The sequence below is a fragment of the Rattus rattus genome, chromosome 11 (genome assembly GCF_011064425.1).
Source record: "Rattus rattus isolate New Zealand chromosome 11, Rrattus_CSIRO_v1, whole genome shotgun sequence".
In the NCBI taxonomy this organism is placed as follows: domain Eukaryota; kingdom Metazoa; phylum Chordata; class Mammalia; order Rodentia; family Muridae; genus Rattus; species Rattus rattus.
The window spans coordinates 1759312-1779247 of NC_046164.1; the positions used below are offsets into that span (position 1 = coordinate 1759312).

Genomic DNA, 19936 nt, shown 5'->3' on the forward strand with positions numbered 1-19936 from the left:
GGCTCTTTAAGAAGGAAGGCTCTGATCTGTGGTCGTGATGGGCATGACTATTCCATTTACCACTGAAACTCTATCAGATGCTCCTTGTTTTAGAAGGCATTGAGCTAATTGATTTATCTGTGTGTTCTACACTATAAGTTAAGAAAGTAACCTTTTTAAATCTCTATTTTCTCATGTGAGTTGTTTTCATATTGATTCATCGATGTAATAATGCTGGAATAATGATAGCCACTGAAACACCAATTTGTTTACAGGTAAAGAATAGGAAACAAAGTTTTTATTGTGAATTTTCAGATATCGTTTATAAAATAAAATTGAATAAAATGGACTGTCATTGTATAAAATAAGAAAAAAGAACATGATCCATTTCTAAAGTGATAAGGGAAAATAGACAGGCATATAGATGGATGGATGGAGAGATAGGTAGGTAGATGATAGATAGATAGATAGATAGATAGATAGATAGATAGATAGATAGATAGATAGATGATTAGATGATAGATAGACAGGCAGACATACATAGACAGGCAGGCAGACTGATAGACAGAGAGATAGACAGACAGACAGTCAGATAGATAGCTTTAAAAAGTGACAAGGCAGGTTTTATTGAAACTGCCATAGTAAAGACATAACACAGACAAAGTAACACCACCACTACCAAAGCAAAAACAATAATGAGTATGATGTGAAGTTTTAAAAACACTAAAAGATGAGTAGAGGGAAATAAAGAAATGGGAATCTAAAATGGAGTCTTGGAGTAAGTGAAAAAATATTGCTTAAATATCCTAGCAATGGAAAAAAACAATGTTCAGTTCAGTTCCACAGAAATACAAATACAAGCAATCAACATTAAAAGTCAACCCTACCTCCTTTTAACTCATATTCTATGCATTTTCACTTCAAATACTATTCCTCTTCCTGATTCCTCCCATCCCCACTACACCTAACCCCATGAGGATGCTCTCCCTCCCACCCAACTACTCCCACCTCAACAAGCTGTCATTTCCCTACATTAGAAAGAAACAAGTCTCCATGAGTCTCTATACTAAACAATGCCATCTCTGCTACATATGCAGCTAAAGCCATGGGTCCCTCCATGTGCACTCTCTGGTTGGTGTTCTAGTCCCTGGGAGGTATGGGAGGTCTAGTTGGCTGACATTGTTGTTCTTCCTATGGGGCTGAAAATAACTACAGCTCATTCAGCCCTTTCTATAACTCCTCCATTGAGGTCCCCTTGCTCAGTCCAGTAGTTAGCTGCAAGCATTCTCATCTGTATTAATAAGGCTCTGGCAAAGCATCTCAGAAGAAGACATCCACATCAGGTTCCTGACAGCAAGCACTTCTTGGCATCTGCAATAGTGACTGGATTTGGTGGCTGCATCTGGGATGGATCTCCAGATGGAACAGTATCTGGATGGCCTTTCCTTCAGTCTCTGCTCCACTCTTTGTCCCTGTATTTCGTTCTATGAATATTTTGTACCCCTTCAAAGAAGGAATGAAGCATCCAAATTTTGGTCTTCCTTTTTCTTGAGCTTCATATAGTCTGTAAATTGTATCTTGGGTATTCCATGCTTTGGGGTTAATATCCCCTTATCAGTGAGTGCAAAACATGTGTGTTCTTCTGTGAGTAAATACTCCATGGTGAAAATGGACCATATTTTCTGTATCCATTCCTCTATTAAAGGACATCTTGGTGCTTTCCAGCTTCTGGCTATTATTAATAAGGCTGCTATGAACAGAATGGAGCATGTGTCCTTGTTATATCTTGGAGCATCATTTGGGTATATGCCCCGGAGTGGTATAGCTGGGTAGACAGATAGCACTATGTCCAAGTTTCTGAGGAACTGCCATACTGATTTCCAGAGTGGTTGTATCAGCTTGCAATCCCAACAATGGAGGAGTATGTCCCTTTCTCTGCATCTTGGCCTGCATCTCTTGTCACCTAAGTTTCTTATCTTAGCCCTGCTGACTGCTGTGAGGTGGAATCTCAGGGTTGTTTTGATTTGCATTTCCCTGATGACTAAGGATTTTGAACATTTCATTGAGTGCTTCTCAGCCATTCAATATTCCTCAATTAAGAATTCTTCATTTAAGTTATACTGCAGGGAGACAAATAGCCCTATTAAAAATGGGGTTCAGAGCTAAACAAAGAATTCACAGCTGAGTAATGCCGAATGGCTGAGAAACACCTAAAGAAATGTTCAACATCTTTAGTCATAAGGGAAATGCAAATCAAAACAACCCTGAGATTTCACCCCACACCAGTGAGAATGGCTAAGTTCCAAAACTCAGGTGACAGCAAATGCTGGCAAGGATGTGGAGAAAGAGGAACACTCCTCCATTGTTGGTGGGATTGCAGACTGGTACAACCACCCTGGAAATCAGTCTGGAGGTTCCACAGAAAATTGGACATTGAGCAACCTGAGGACACAGCTATACCTCTCTTGGGCATATATCCAAACAGTACTTCAACATATAACAAAGAATGCTCCACTATGTTCATATCAGCCTTTTTTATAATAGTGAGAAGCTGGAAAGAACCCAGATGCCCTTTAACAGAGGAATGGATACAGAAAATGTGGTACATCTACACAATGGAATATTACTCAAATATAAAAAACAATGACTTTATGAAATTCATAGGCAAATGGATGGAACTGGAAAATATCATCCTGAGTGAGGTAAACCAATCACAGAAAAACACACATGGTATGCACTCATTGATAAGTGGATATTAGCCCAAATGCTCGAATTATCCTAGATTCACAAAACACATGAAACTCACGAAGGATGACCAAAATGCGAATGTTTCACTCCTTCTTTAAAAGGGGAACAAGAATACCCTTGGGAGGGAATAGGGAGGCAAAGTGTAGTACAGAGGCAGAAGGAACACCCATTCAGGGCCTGCTCCACATGTGACCCATACATATACAGCCACGAAACTAGATAAGATGGATGAAGCAAAGAAGTGCTGGCTGACAGGAACTGAATGTTTATCTCTCCTGAGAGACACAGCTAGAAGACAGCAAATACATAGGCGATTGCCATCATTAAACCACTGAACTGAGAATGGGACCCCTGTTGAAGGAATCTTAGAAAGGACTTAAAGAGCTTGAAGGGGCTTGAGACCCCATATGAACAACAATGTCATCCAACCAGAGCTTCCAGGGACTAAGCCACTACCCAAAGACTATACATGGACTGACCCCATCTCCAAATGCATACGTAGCAATGAATAGCCTAGTAAGAGCACCAGTGGTAGGGGAACCCCTCAGTCCTGCCAAGACTGAACCTCCAGTCAATGTGATTGTTGGGGGGAGGGCTGTAATGGAGGGAGGATGAGGAGGGGAACACCCATAGAGAAGGGGAGGGGGAGGGGTTAGGGGGATGTTGGCCAGGAAACCGGGAAGGGAAATAACGATCAAAATGTAAATAAGAAATACTCAAGTTAATAAAGATGAAAAAATTCTTCATTTAAATTGTTTTGAAGAATTAAAACATAAAAAAAATCTAAAGGCTTTAAAAAAAAGAATCTTTGTTTAGCTCTGTACTCCATTTTTTTTTTTATTAACTTGAATATTTCTTATATAAATTTGAGTGTTATTCCCTTTCCCGGTTTCGAACAAACATCCCCCCCCCCCCTTCCTTATGGGTGTTCCCTCCCCCCCCATTGCCGCCCTCCCCCAACAGTCTGGTTCACTGGGGTTCAGTCTTAGCAGGACCCAGGGCTTCCCCTTCCACTGGTGCTCTTACTAGGATATTCATTGCTCCTAGAGGTCAGAGTCCAGGGTCAGTCCATGTATAGTCTTTAGGTAGTGGCTTAGTCCCTGGAAGCTCTGTTGCTTGGCATTGTTGTACATGTGGGGGTATAGAGCCCTTCAAGCTCTTCTAGTTCTTTCTCTGATTCCTTCAACGGGGGTCCTATTCTCAGTTCAGTAGTTTGCTGCTGGCATTCACCTCTGTATTTGCTGTATTCTGGCTGTGTCTCTCAGGAGCGATCTACCTTTCTGCACTTCTTTGCTTCATCCATCTTGTCTAATTGGGTGGCTGTATATATATGGGCCACATGTGGGGCAGGCTCTGAATGGGTGTCCCTTCAGTCTCTGTTTTAATCTTTGCCTCTCTCTTCCCTGCCAAGGGTATTCTTGTTCCCCTTTTAAAGAAGGAGTGAAGCATTCACATTTTGATCATCCGTCTTGAGTTTCATTTGTTCTAGGCCACTAGGGTAATTCAAGCATTTGGGCTAATAGCCACTTATCAATGAGTGCATACCATGTAGGTTTTTCTGTGATTGGGTTAGCTCACTCAGGATGATATTTTCCAGTTCCAACCATTTGCCTACGAATTTCATAAAGTCGTTGTTTTTGATAGCTGAGTAATATTCCATTGTGTAGATGTACCACATTTTCTGTATCCATTCCTCTGTTGAAGGGCATCTGGGTTCTTTCCAGCTTCTGGCTATTATAAATAAGGCTGCGATGAACATAGTGGAGCACATGTCTTTTTTATATGTTGGGGCATCTTTTGGGTATATGCCCAAGAGAGGTATAGCTGGATCCTCAGGCAGTTCAATGTCCAATTTTCTGAGGAACCTCCAGACTGATTTCCAGAATGGTTGTATCAGTCTGCAACCCCACCAACAATGGAGGAGTGTTCTTCTTTCTCCCCATCCTCTCAGCATTTGCTGTCACCTGAGTTTTTGATCTTAGCCATTCTCACTGGTGTGAGGTGAAATCTCAGGGTTGTTTTTGATTTGCATTTCCCTGATGACTAAAGATGTTGAACATTTCTTTAGGTGTTTCTCAACCATTCGGCATTCCTCAGCTGTGAATTCTTTGTTTAGCTCTGAACCCCATTTTTAATAGGGTTATTGTCTCCCTGCGGTCTAACTTTTGAGTTCTTTGTATATTTTTGGATATAAGGCCTCTATCTGTTGTAGGATTGGTAAAGATCTTTTCCCAATCTGTTGGTTGCCGTTTTGTCCTAACCACAGTGTCCTTTGCCTTACAGAAGCTTTGTAGTTTATGAGATCCCATTTGTCGATTCTTGATCTTAGAGCATAAGCCATTGGTGTTTTGTTCAGGAAATTTTTTTTCCAGTGCCCATGTGTTCCAGATGCTTCCCTAGTTTTTCTTCTATTAGTTTGAGTGTGTCTGGTTTTGATGTGGGAGGTCCTTGATCTACTTGGACTTAAGCTTTGTACAGGGTGATAAGCATGGATCGATCTGCATTCTTCTACATGTTGACCTCCAGTTGAACCAGCACCATTTGCTGAAAATGCTATCTTTTTCCATTGGATGGATTTGGCTCCTTTGTCAAAAATCAAGTGACCATAGGTGTGTGGGTTCATTTCTGGGTCTTCAATTCTGTTCCATTGGTCTATCTGTCTGTCTCTGTACCAATACCATGCAGTTTTTATCATTATTGCTCTGTAATACTGCTTGAGTTCAGGGATAGTGATTCCCCCTGAAGTCCTTTTATTGTTGAGGATAGCTTTAGCTATCCTGGGTTTTTTGTTATTCCAGATGAATTTGCAAATTGTTCTGTCTAACTCTTTGAAGAATTGGATTGGTATTTTGATGGGGATTGCATTGAATCTGTAGATTGCTTTTGGTAAAATGGCCATTTTTACTATATTAATCCTGCCAATCCATGAGCATGGGAGATCTTTCCATCTTCTGAGGTCTTCTTCAATTTCTTTCTTCAGTGTCTTGAAGTTCTTATTGTACAGATCTTTTACTTGCTTGGTTAAAGTCACACGAGGTACTTTATATTATTTGGGTCTATTATGAAGGGGGTCGTTTCCCTAATTTCTTTCTTGGCTTGTTTCTCTTTTGTATAGAGGAAGGCAACTGATTTATTTGAGTTAATTTTATACCCAGCCACTTTGCTGAAGTTGTTTATCAGCTTTAGTAGTTCTCTGGTGGAACTTTTGGGATCACTTAAATATACTATCATATCATCTACAAATAGTGATATTTTGACCTCTTCTTTTCCGATCTGTATCCCCTTGATCTCCTTTTGTTGTCTGATTGCTCTGGCTAGAACTTCAAGAACTATATTGAATAAGTAGGGAGAGAGTGGGCAGCCTTGTCTAGTCCCTGATTTTAGTGGGATTGCTTCAAGTTTCTCTCCATTTAGTTTAATGTTAGCAACTGGTTTGCTGTATATGGCTTTTACTATGTTTAGGTATGGGCCTTGAATTCCTATTCTTTCCAGGACTTTTATCATGAAGGGGTGTTGAATTTTGTCAAATGCTTTCTCAGCATCTAATGAAATGATCATGTGGTTTTGTTCTTTCAGTTTGTTTATATAATGGATCACGTTGATGGTTTTCCGTATATTAAACCATCCCTGCATGCCTGGGATGAAGCCTACTTGATCATGGTGGATGATTGTTTTGATGTGCTCTTGGATTCGGTTTGCCAGAATTTTGTTGAGTATTTTTGCGTCGATGTTCATAAGGGAAATTGGTCTGAAGTTCTCTTTCTTTGTTGGGTCTTTGTGTGGTTTAGCTATAAGAGTAATTGTGGCTTCATAGAAGGAATTCGGTAGTGCTCCATCTGTTTCAATTTTGTGGAATAGTTTGGCTAATATTGGTATGGGGTCTTCTATGAAGGTCTGATAGAATTCTGCACTAAACCCGTCTGGACCTGGGCTCTTTTTGGTTGGGAGACCTTTAATGACTGCTTCTATTTCCTTAGGAGTTATGGGGTTGTTTAACTGGTTTATCTGTTCCTGATTTAACTTCGGTACCTGGTATCTGTCTAGGAAATTGTCCATTTCCTGCAGATTTTCAAGTTTTGTTGAATATAGGCTTTTATAGTAAGATCTGATGATTTTTGAATTTCCTCTGAATCTGTAGTTATGTCTCCCTTTTCATTTCTGATTTTGTTAGTTTGGATACACTCTCCGTTTCTTCTTGTTAGTCTGGCTAAGGGTTTATCTATCTTGTTGATTTTCTCAAAGAACCAACTTTTGGTTCTGTTGATTCCTTCTATGGTTCTTTTTTTTCTACTTGGTTGATTTCAGCTCTGAGTTTGATTATTTCCTGCCTTCTACTCCTCCTGGGTGTATTTGCTTCTTTTTGTTCTAGAGCTTTTAGGTGTGCTGTCAAGCTGCTGACATATGCTCTTTCCTGTTTCTTTCTGCAGGCACTCAGCGCTATGAGTTTTCCTCTTAGCACAGCTTTCATTGTGTCCCATAAGTTTGGGTATGTTGTACCTTCATTTTCATTAAATTCTAAAAAGTTTTTAATTTCTTTCTTTATGTCTTCCTTGACCAGGTTGTCATTGAGTAGAGCATTGTTCAATTTCCACGTATATGTGGGCATTCCTCCCTTATTGTTATTGCAGACCAGCTTTAGGCCGTGGTGGTCCGATAGCACGCATGGGATTATTTAAATCTTTCTGTACCTGTTGAGGCCCGTTTTTTGACCAATTATATGGTCAATTTTGAAGAAAGTACCATGAGGAGCTGAGAAGAAGGTATATCCTTTTGCTTTAGGATAGAATGTTCTATAAATATCCGTTAAGTCCATTTGGCTCATGACTTCTCTTAGTCTGTCTACGTCTCTGCTTAATTTCTGTTTCCATGATCTGTCCATTGATGAGAGTGGGGTGTTGAAATCTCCCACTATTATTGTGTGAGGTGCAATGTGTGCTTTGAGCTTTAGTAAGGTTTCTTTTACGTATGTAGGTGCCCTTGTATTTGGGGCATAGATATTTAGGATTGAGAGTTCATCTTGGTGGATTTTTCCTTTGATGAATATAAAGTGTCCTTCCTTATCTTTTTTGATGACTTTTAGTTGAAAATTGATTTTATTTGATATTAGAATGGCTACTCCAGCTTGCTTCTTCTGACCATTTGCTTGGAAAGTTGTTTTCCAGCCTTTCACTCTGAGGTAGTGTCTGTCTTTTTCTCTGAGGTGTGTTTCCTGTAGACAGCAGAATGCAGGGTCCTCTTCTAGGGTATAGCTTGCCTCCTTATGTTGGTCTTTACGATTTATTATCCTTTGTAGTGCTGGATTTGTAGAAAGATATTGTGTAAATTTGGTTTTGTCATGGAATATCTTGGTTTCTCCATCTATGTGGATTGAGAGTTTTGCAGGATACAGTAACCTGGGCTGGCATTTGTGTTCTCTTAGGGTCTGTATGACATCAGTCCAGGATCTTCTGGCCTTCATAGTTTCTGGCGAAAAGTCTGGTGTGATTCTGATAGGTCTGCTTTTATATGTTACTTGACCTTTTTCCCTTACTGCTTTTAATATTCTTTCTTTATTTTGTGCGTTTGGTGTTTTGACTATTATGTGACGGGAGGTGATTCTTTTCTGGTCCAATCTATTTGGAGTTCTGTAGGCTTCTTGTATGCCTATGGGTATCTCTTTTTTAGGTTAGGGAAGTTTTCTTCTATGATTTTGTTGAAGATATTTACTGGTCCTTTGAGCTGGGAGTCTTCACTCTCTTCTATACCTATTATCCTTAGGTTTGATCTTCTCATTGAGTCCTGGATTTCCTGTATGTTTTGGACCAGTAGCTTTTCCGCTTTACATTATCTTTGACAGTTGAGTCAATGATTTCTATGGAATCTTCTGCTCCTGAGATTCTCTCTTCCATCTCTTGTATTCTGTTGGTGAAGCTTGTATCTACAGCTCCTTGTCTCTTCTTTTGGTTTTCTATATCCAGGTTGTTCCCATGTGTTCTTTCTTGATTGCTTCTATTTCCATTTTTAATTCCTTCAACTGTTTGATTGTGTTTTCCTGGAATTCTTTCAGGGATTTTTGTGTCTCCTCTCTATGGGCTTCTACTTGTTTATTTATGTTTTCCTGGAATTCTTTCAGGGATTTTTGTGTCTCCTCTCTATGGGCTTCTACTTGTTTATTTATGATTTCCTGGAATTCTTTCAGGGATTTTTGTGTCTCCTCTCTATGGGCTTCTACTTGTTTATATGTGTTTTCCTGGAATTCTTTCAGGCACTTTTGTGATTCCTCTCTGTAGGCTTCTACTTGTTCTCTAAGGGAGTTCTTCATGTCTTTCTTGAAGTCCTCCAGCATCATGATCAAATATGATTTTGAAACTAGATCTTGCTTTTCTGGTGTGTTTGGATATTCCATGTTTGTTTTGATGGGAGAATTGGGCTCCGATGGTGCCATGTAGTCTTGGTTTCTGTTGCTTGGGTTCCTGTGCTTGCCTCTCGCCATCAGATTATCTCTAGTGTTACTTTGTTCTGCTATTTCTGACAGTGGCTAAACTGTCCTATAAGCCTGTGTGTCAGGAGTGCTGTAGACCTGTTTTCCTCTCTTTCAGTCAGTTATGGGGACAGAGTGTTCTGCTTTCGGGCGTGTAGTTTTTCCTCTCTACAGGTCTTCAGCTGTTCCTGTGGACCTGTGTCTTGAGTTCACCAGGCAGGTCATTTGCAGCAGAAAAGTTGGTCTTACCTGTGGTCCCGAGGCTCAAGTTTGCTCGCGGGGTGCTGCCCACGGCCTCTCCGCAGTGGCAGCAACCAGGAAGATCTGCGCCGCCCCTTCCGGGAGCCTCCGTGCACCAGGGTTCCAGATGGAGTTTGGTGTTTTCCTCTGGAATCAGTAATGTGTGCAGAGAGCAGTCTCTTCTGGTTTCGCAGGCTTGTCTGCCTCTCTGAAGGTTTAGCTCTCCCTCCCACGGGATTTGGGTGCCGAGAACTGTTTATCTGGTCTGTGTCCTTCAGGTTCCGGTGGTGTCTCAGGCAGGGGTCCTGCCGCTCCTGGGCCCTCCCCCACGGGCACCCAGAGGCCTTATACAGTTTCCTCTTGGGCCAGGGATGTGGGCAGGGGTGGGCAGTGTTGGTGGTCTCTTCCGCTCTGCAGCCTCAGGAGTGCCCACCTGACCAGGCGGTGATGTCTCTCTCCCCCGGGGTCTGGGAGCAGAGAGCTGCTGCGGGCCGGGATCTGCGGGTGTGGCTCTGTACTCCATTTTTAATATGATTATTTGGTTCACTGGAGTCTAACTTCTAGAGTTCTTTGTGTGTATTAGAAATTAAGCCCTCTGTCAAATCTAGGATTGGTAAAGATCTTTTCCCAATCTGTTGCTTGCCATTTTGTCCTATTGACAGTGTTCTTTGCCTTTAGAAGTTTTGCAATTTTTTGAGATCCCACTTGTCGATTCTTGATTTTAAAGCATAAGCCATAGGTGTTCTGTTCAGGAAATTTTCCCCTGCGCCTATGTGTTTGAGGTTCTTGTCCACTTTCTCTTCTATTAGTTTTTTTTTTTTTTTTGAAAAGTTAAAAATTCTTTAGTTTCCTATTCCTGTTACCACTACCACAATTTACTAGGAAATATACCTGATTTAATGAAAAGAAAAAGGAAAAGAAAAAGCTACAACAGATAAAAGACATCAGGAATGTACATCTAATTGACACTATATTGCATTAATCAATAGCTACACTCTTTGCAAACTGTGACTGTGACAGTCCCGAACGGGAAGGGGTTCCTGTTTAAGCTGCAGTAACTCTTCTGACTATGGATCATCATTTCTTCGGTAGCAGATTTTTACAGTTCCCCTAATGCATTTAGGACAACTGTCTCAAAGTAACTTGCAGCTTTCCCAATGACTCCTTGCTCTCTCTCCTGATAAGAACTGTAACTGTTTATTTCTGTTTTATTTTAAAACCTTCTGCTAATGTAACTACCACTTCTACCTCCAGATTCATAGCCACCACCATAGGGACTGCCTGAGCTTCTTCCACCAAATCTGTTCCCCTTCATGGGTCCATAATTAAATTGTTGCTGTCCACTATAATTTTAAAAGTCATTATAGTTCCCACCACCACCATAGTTACCTCCACCCAAATTTTCTCCTTCATTTTAAACATCATGTCCTCCTCCTCCACCACCATATCCACCACCTTGGTTTCCATATCCTGGTCCACCACCTCCATAACCTCCTCTACTGCTGCAACAAGGACTACCACTATAGTTGCCACCCTCACCTCCAAATCCATTATATTCACCATAACCACCTCCATAAGTGTGTCCACCTCCACCACCATAGCCTCCTCTTCCACCAAAGTTTCCTCCATGATCAAAGTTTCCTCTGCCACCTCCAAAGTTTCCTCCATATCCCATACAGTTGCCAGATCCACCTCTATGACCTCGCTGTGATCCAGAAGACTGTATCTCTTGTTTAGAAAGGGCCTTTGGCCCTTCACAATTGTGCCCATTAATAGTGTGGTATTTCTGAAGAACAATTTTATCAACTGTGCCATGATCATCAAAAGTTACAAAAGCAAATCCTCTCTTTTTTCCACTCTGCCTGTCTTTCATAACATCTATGGTTTCAATCTTGCCATACCTTTCAAAGTAGTCTCTCAGATTATATTCTTCTGTATCCTCTTTAGTACCACCAACAAAAATTTTCTTCACTGATAAATGGACAGCGGACTTTACAGAATCCTCTCTAGAAACAACTCTCTTTGGTTCCACCACATGCCTTGTATGGCCAAGCACACACTGCAGCATCTACTCTTGAACACAAGAGTAGGTCATAAAACCAAAGCCTCTAGAAACTTTTGTTTGAGGATCTCTCATTACCATACAGTCTGTAAGTGTGCCCCATTTCTCAAAATGTTCTCTTAAGCTATCATCTGTGGTTTAAAAGTTCAGACTACCAAATAACAGCTTCTTCAGCTGCTCTGGTTCTTTTAGATCATGGCCCTCCATTTTGAGACCAGATTTGCCTCTTCCAACTAAAGTTCCATATGGGACTGAGAGCCTTCTCTTAGTTTTAAGACAGATCCATGACAAAATGTAAGTGGAATCTAGAATAAGTTAATCTAGTCTAGGTGCAAGTCCTATCTGCTACATGAGGATAAAAATGCATGAATTTCTTTTTTGTTTATTTATGTATTTGTTTGTTAGTTTATTTTATATCCTAAATGCTGCCTCCCTCCTGACCCTTCCCTCACAGATACTCTCCCTCTATTCCCCCTCTCCTTCTTCTCTGAGAGGGTAGACAAAATACTTCAAGATTTTTTTTATTTATTAAACCAACTCAAGATGTTTCCTAATATATTTCCCACTGAAAACTAGATCATCCAATGAATGTTCTGTTAGAAAGAGAAAGAATTTTTACCACATGGCAGACACTTTTAATATTCTTTTCATTGAATGGTCCTGTGAAGTTGGACAGTATGAAAATAAACAACAGAAGATGACCTGCAGAGCGCAGAATGATAGCAAAGTACCTCATGCTCAATTCAGTGTTCTTGGTGTTGTAATACACTTCCTTCCTGTGGCAAAAAAATGTGATCTATATCTTTTTCTTATTCATCAAACCAGTCATTTCTAACTGCTAACCTACCCAGGACAAGTATGAGGAAAAGCACAAACTTAGAATATACACTTTTATTTATTTCCCATTAGAAACTTAGGGAATGATGATTGTCAAAAAAATGAATAGTTAAGATTGAATGGAAAATTTTGGTATCATAGCATACTATCTGTGCTAGAGAGACTATCTGAAATAGTAAAAGGTTCTCAAGATCTGACCTAAAATATCTACACTTAGAATTTTTATACTCAGAGCATAGTCTGCACGGAAAACACAAAAGAAGTATCCAACTGAACAGCTTTCTTTTGCTCAGTAAAACATTATAAAATTTGGATGAGAGATATAACTATCACCTTTGATATATGGAAAAGATATCCCTTCTGGTCTCCATCTGCACACAGAGCTGAGGCTGTACCGCAGCCCAAGGATACAAAACCTGCTTGTAGAAAGTTGGTCTGCCAGGAACACTCTCTCCTAAGTCCACAGTCCACAGGTAGGACACCACTTACTTTCCAGTGATTGTCCAAAGACAGATTTACAGGGAGAGCACACGGCTCGGGAGCTGCAGGGTGGCCTAGGACTGAGCCATTCCTGTCTCCATCTGTGCCCAGAGTTAGGGCTGTTCTACAGCTCTCAGACCAAAAATGCAGGCACAGAGCTGGTCTACGATGAGCACTCTCCAAAGATCATAGGCTCATAGGTTTACAAGCCCAGAGGAGGGACAAGCTCCAATAAAAGACTACAAGGCCAACTAACATCAGAGATAATGAGATGCTGAGAGACAAGTGCAAGAACCTAAGCAACAGAAACCAAGACTACTTGGCATCATCAGAACCCAGGGCTCCTACCACAGAAAATGCTGGATATCACAAAACACCTGAAAAGCAAGATTTGGATTTAAAATCACATCTCATGATGATGATAGAGAACTTTAAGAAGGACATAAATTACTCTCTTAAAGAAATACAGGATAATACAGGTACACAGGTAGAAGTCTTTAAAGAGGAAACACAAAAACACCTTAAAGAATTACAGGAAAACACAACCAAACAGGTGAAGGAATTGAACAAAATCATCAAAGATTTAAAATTTGAAATAGAAAGAATAAAGAAATCACAAAGAGAGAAAACCCTGGAGATAGAAAAACTAAGAAAGAGATCAGGAGTCATAGATTCAAGCATCATCAATAGAATGCAAGAGATTGAAGGGAGAATCTCAGGGGCAGAAGATTTCGTAGAAGACATTGAAAAAATAGTCAAAGAAAATGCAAAAATAAAAAAGTTCCTAACCCCAAATATCCAGGAAATCCAGGAAAAAAAAATGATAAGATCAAAGTTAAGGATAAGAGGTAGAGAAGAGTGCAAAGATTCCCAACTTAAAAGTCCAGTAAATATCTTCAACAAAATTATAAATGCAAACTTCCCTAACCTAAAGAAAGAAATGCCAATGAATATACAAACCTTCAGAACTCCAGAGAGATTGGACCAGAAAAGAAATTTCTCCTGTAACATAATAGTCAAAACACTAAATAAAAAAACCAAAGAAACTATATTAAAAGTAGTAAGGGAAGATGGTCAAGTAACATATAAAGGCAGACCCATCAAACCTCTGTGGACATCAGCCTGGAGGTTCCTCAGAAAATTGGACATTGCACTACCTGAGAACCCAGCTATGCATCTCTTGGGCATATACTCAAAAGATGCTCCAACATACAACAAAGACACATGCTCCACTATGATCATAGCAGCCTTATTTATAATAACCAGAAGCTGTAAAGATCCCAGATGCCCTTCAACAGAGGAATGGATACAGAAAATGTGGTTCATCTACACAATGGAATATTACTCAGCTATCAAAAACAACGAGTTTATGAAATTCGTAGGCAAATGGTTGGAACTGGAAAATATCATCCTGAGTGAGCTAACCCAATCACAGAAAGACATACATGGTATGCACTCATTGATAAGTGGCTATTAGCCAAAATGCTTGAATTACCCTAGATCCCTAGAACAAATGAAACTCAAGGCGGATGATCAAAATGTGAATACTTCCTCCTTCTTTAAAGGGACAAGAATACCCTTGGCAGGAAGGGGAGGCAAAAGATTAAAACAGAGACTGAAGGAACACCCATTCAGAGCCTGCCCCACATGTGGCCCATACATACACAGACACCCAATTAGACAAGATGGATGAAGCAAAGAAGTGCAGACCGACAGGAGCCGGATGTAGATCGCTCCTGACAGACACAGCCAGAATACAGCAAATACAGAGGTGAATGCCAGCAGCAAACCACTGAACTGAGAATAGGACCCCCGTTGAAGGAATCAGAGAAAGAACTGGAAGAGCTTGAAGGGGCTCGAGACCCCATATGTACAACAATGCCAAGCAACCAGAGCTTCCAGGGACTAAGCCACTACCTAAAGACTATACATGGACTGACCCTGGACTCTGACCTCATAGGTAATAATGAATATCCTAGTAAGAGCACCAGTGGAAGGGGAAGCCCTGGGTCCTGTTAAGACTGAACCCCCAGTGAACTAGACTTTTTGGGGGAGGCGGTAATGGGGGGAGGGTTGGGAGGAACACCCATAAGGAAGGGGAGGGGGAGGGGATGTTAAGCCCGGAAACAGGGAAAGGAATAACACTTGAAATGTATATAAGAAATACTCAAGTTAATAAAAAAAAATAAGTATAAAAAAAAATAAGATGTACAGGTCTTTGATATGTAATTATATTAATAATAAAATCAGATATAAGTTTACATTGAAAAAAAAAAGATCTTCATTTTATTAATACTTTATAGGTTTATGGATCCTGTTTTTTCGATATTTGAAATGATTATATGATCATTTTATTTAAGTATGTATTTATTTGTGACTAATTATAATTCTGCTCATGCAAAATACATCATCAAATACTTATTTTTATTTATGTGGCTATGTATGTGTTTATGTGTATATGTTTATGTGCCTAAATATGGGTGTGTCTGGATCCAGGCAGGGCTATCTGAAACACTGGAGCCATCTGATACATATGTTGGGGAAAGTTTTGGACTTCAGTGAGAGCAGCATGTACTCTTAATTGCTGAGCCACATCTCTTACTCCATAAAATACATTTGAGTGCATTATTTTAGCTGACTACAATTCAGTTAAACATTGTATGCCTCATACCATGTTTTAGCCATGACTCTTACAGACTCAAATTACAAAAATTCAACTCAGCCAATTTGGATTAATAACAAAGTAAGTGGAAATTATTTATTGCTGAAAACCCAGCAGTATATCTGGCTTCAGGCCAAATTGTGTGTTCAGGACTAGCTCTGTCCTCACTCAATGAATTAGCTCAGCAGGCTTATATTTTATGGTATTCAACCAGACTCTCAAAGGCTACAGGTAAACATGATCCTTAAAGAATGGCCACTCCTTTCCTGATAGTTCAAGTCACAATAACATTCAAGTTCACAGTATCTTGAGAACAGAGGGCAAAATGCTCTTACTTGAAGGTTGTGGCTCAAGGGAGAAGAGGGATAGTTTATGAAAATACCAACTTAGTCCAACAAAATGAAAGGAGATGGGGGTCTGGAAAATTAAACAAAGACAGTCAAAAAACAGATGAATACTTTATTGTAATAAAGGAGAGTATTACCAATTAGTAGTTATGGTGTATATACTACATTAGCATATACTATATGTTTTATATACATATTACATATAATTAATATATTATGTAGACCAATTATATATTATATTACACTATATATTATATACCAATTATATGTATTAATACTTATATAATCGTATACCAATTATATATACACTATAACATATAAATGAATTTTAGAATCGGTATAAAGAGGTATACCATTTGTTCATAATGTCTGTGCTTTTTTCTCACACATTACATTATACAGTAGTTTCTAAGGATTAAATTTAACATTTTTGGTAAGAAAAAAAAAACCCAGATGTCCTTAAACATAGAGTACTACTCAGCTATTAAAAGCAATGACTTCACGAAATTCATAGGCAAATAGATGGAACTAGAAAATATCATCCTGAGTGAGGTAACCCAGTCACAAAAGAATACACATGTTTTGCACTCACTGATAAATGGATATTAGCCCCAAAAGTTGGAATACCTAAGAAAAAATTCACAGATCACATGAAGCTCAAGGAGGAGGAAGACCAAAATGTGGATGGTTCATTCCTTCTTAGAAGGGAGAACAAAATACTCATGGGAGGAAATAAGTGGACAAAGAGTGGACCAGGGACTGAAGAAAGGGTCATCCAGAGACTTCCCCACCTAGGAATCCATCCCATATGCAGCCACCAAACCCTGTCACTATTGGTGATGCCAATAAGTGCCTGCTGACAGGAGTCAGATATGGGTGTCTCCTGAGAGGCTCTTCCAGAGCTCTACTGATACAGATGAGTATGGTTGAAGCTCTAACCATTGAACTGAACAAGGGGACCCCAATGGAGGAGTTAGAGAAGAGACTAAAGGAGCTGAAGGGGTTTGCAACACCTTGGGAAGAACAATAATATCAACCAACCTGGCCCCACCAGAGTTCCCAGGGACTAAACCACCAAGAAATGAGTACACATGGAGGAACCCATGACTCCAGCTACATATGTATCAAAGGATGGCATTGTCCAGTGTCAATAGGAGGAAAAGCTCTTGGTTCTGTGAAGGCTTGTTTCCCCAGTGTACAGGAATGCCAGGGAGTTGATGCAGGAGTGGTTTCCTGGGAGTGTGAGCATCCTCATGGAAACAGGAGGGTTGGGGGGCATATGGGAGAGAGGGGAAAGTGGATAACATTTGAAATCTAAATACATAAAATATCCAAGAAAAATAAAAATTAGAAAAAGGTTTCCACGGTTCTTTTTAATACAAAACTTGAGTATGATTATTGATTATAACAGCTATCATAATAATGTAGGGAATGAATACCCTATCTTTTAAACTACATTTTCGAAGAGCTTTAAGCACGTTATAAACAGAGGCCTTGAACCTATAACCTTTTCTCCTGGCCAGTCAGAGGTTGCCAATTGTCACAGTTTACCCTGCACCAATTATGCTGTTTGATTTTGCTCAGGGGGAGGTTCCTTTTGTAGTGAACTCATCTACCTATTTGCTTATCCTTGGTAAATGATCTCCAGTGCATAAAGAAGGCTTCCAAACAGTAGTCTGAAAAAGTTAACTTTACAATTTTCCCAAAAGCACTCAGACATAAAAGACATTAAAAGAATCATAATGCAGACAGTTGCCAAGAATGCAACATGCAGAGACCAAAACCCAAAAGTTAGAGATAGAAAGACATTGATTGTGACATTTAGCTCAACTTTGCTGAAACTGTATCAATCAGCTGTGCTGGCTTCATGACCATTAGTGTTTCCAGTCCATATGGCAGTGCCACACCAGAAACATGGTGTCTTTTGGACATATATCAAGGAACAGTGTGACTGGGTCTTATAACAGACATATTTTTAGCGTACTGAGAATTCTTCAAGCTGATTTTTGAGAATTGTGATGCTGTTTTGCAATCCCACTAACATTAAATATGGGTTCTCTTTCCCCCATATCCTCACCAGTATTTGTTCTCAGTCATTTTCTTCCTCTTAGTTATTCTGTCTGGGAAAAGATACAAATTCAAAATTGCATTTTTCTAATTTTAAGGACAATGAATATTTTGATGATATTTTTAATTCATCATTTGAGAACTTTTTCTGTGGCAGTATGTTATTATGAAAATATCTCTCAAGTACCTAAAGAATAACCTGGAATTTTTATTGTAACTTTAGTACAGAGTTGATAATACACCTTGATGTCACTTAAAGCTCAAGATTAATATCCTGCTTTGTCTCTGTAGGTCTTGTGGTATCCTTGACCTGACCTATTCACTCAGTTCTATCTCCCACTCTTCTTCAAGACTCCCCAAGGTCTGCATGGTGTTTGTCTGTGGGTCTCTATATCTGTTTGCATTAGCTGGTGGATGAAGCCTCTTAGATGACAGGTATGCTGGTCCTCTGTCTCCAAGTACAGCAGAGTATCATTTATGATGTCATGGGTTTGCATTCTCACAAGGGCTGTGTCTCAAATTGAGGCAGTCTTTGGTTGGTTGCTCCCTCAGTCTCTGCTCCATCTTTATCCCTGCATATTTTGTAGTCAGAATGAATTTTAGGTTGAAGGTTTTGTTGGTGGTTTGATGTCCCCCTCTTTTCACTTGAAGTCTTGTCTAGCAAAAAGAGGTGACCACTTCTGAAATTCTGTAACAGTAAATAATAAAAATAGTAAAAAGTGACCACGCACCCTGCCATGATACATTCTGCTATGCTCTGTCCCTGGTGAGCTCTCCGCCTCCGTGGCTAGCCCCATGTTGGTCCCAGCTACTCTCTGATCCCAGCAGCAGTCACCTCTTGCGATTTCCTGCTGTAAACTCTGGTCACAATCCCAGCATCTGCCCCCTGTAGTTATAATTATAATTCCCAGTATCCCATTAAAATCAAAACTCTAGAGAGATAATTTGTGAATCAGATTTATGTCAGTAAATTCTCACCCCACGAAATGTCCACACAATAACTCTGAACCAATTGATATTGATATAAACTCCCACCTAGATAGGACAAATTGTCCTGTAAAAATCCATCCTTTAATAAATATTTATAGCTACCTGTGTCCCTTAAAGTCCATATAGATCTGGGTCCTCCTTCTCTGCCTCCATCTTGGTTCTTCTCCTTTTTCCTCCTCTCTCCTCTCTAAAACTCTGGGCCTGCCTTACTTTTTCACTGCCCACTCACAGCCCTTGTCTTATCTTGCGTCTGCCCTTACCTTCATATAGACATCAATCCACAAGATTCTATCATATACCAATCAGAATTACTAAGATCAAATCTCAAGTGACAGCACATGCTGAAGACAGTGAAAAGCAAGGGGAGTACTCTTACTTTGCTGGTAGGAGTGCTAATTTGTACAGCCACTTAGGAAATCAATTCAGTGGTTTCTCAGTAAATTGGGAAGAGTTTTACTTCAGGACCCATCTATATCACTCCTGTACATATAAACAAAATTAACCCAGCAACACTTAATTAACTATATTCTTAGTAGCTTTATTCATAGATAAATAGATAAAGAAAATGTGGTACATCTAAACAATGAAATACTATTTGCCAATTAAAAACAAATACATCATGAAATTTGTAGGCAATTTTCCCAATTTTTGGGGAATATTAAGTGAGGTCACCCAGACCCAGAAAGACAAATATGGTATGTACTCACTTAGAAGCAGACATTAGCCATGCAGTATAGGAAAACCTTGCTACAATCTATAGACCCAAAGAAACTAGGTAAGAAGGAGGGGGAAATATGAATCTTAGTCAAAAGGGAAAACAAAATAGCCATTGGAGATGGATGGAGAGAGGAAACTGAGTGGGAAAGGGGGTGAAGAGGGGAAGAGGGTGATCAGGTATGAGGGTATAGGGATGCATGGGGGTAGAGGTCTGGGAGTGAGAATAGAAATCCAGGAAAGACATCTCTCAAAGTAGTTGGAAACCTGGGATGGGCAGGCTCCAGGAAGTCTATGTGGGTACTCTTAGCTAAAAAAAACATATTCTTAAAACCAACAAGAACTAGAAA

The 19936-nt window shown here is 39.8% G+C and overlaps 1 pseudogene; it reads right to left on the reverse strand.

The window, feature by feature from the left end:
* Positions 1 to 10640: 10640 nt before the first annotated feature.
* Positions 10641 to 11696, reverse strand: LOC116912655 (annotated as a pseudogene).
* Positions 11697 to 19936: the final 8240 nt, after the last annotated feature.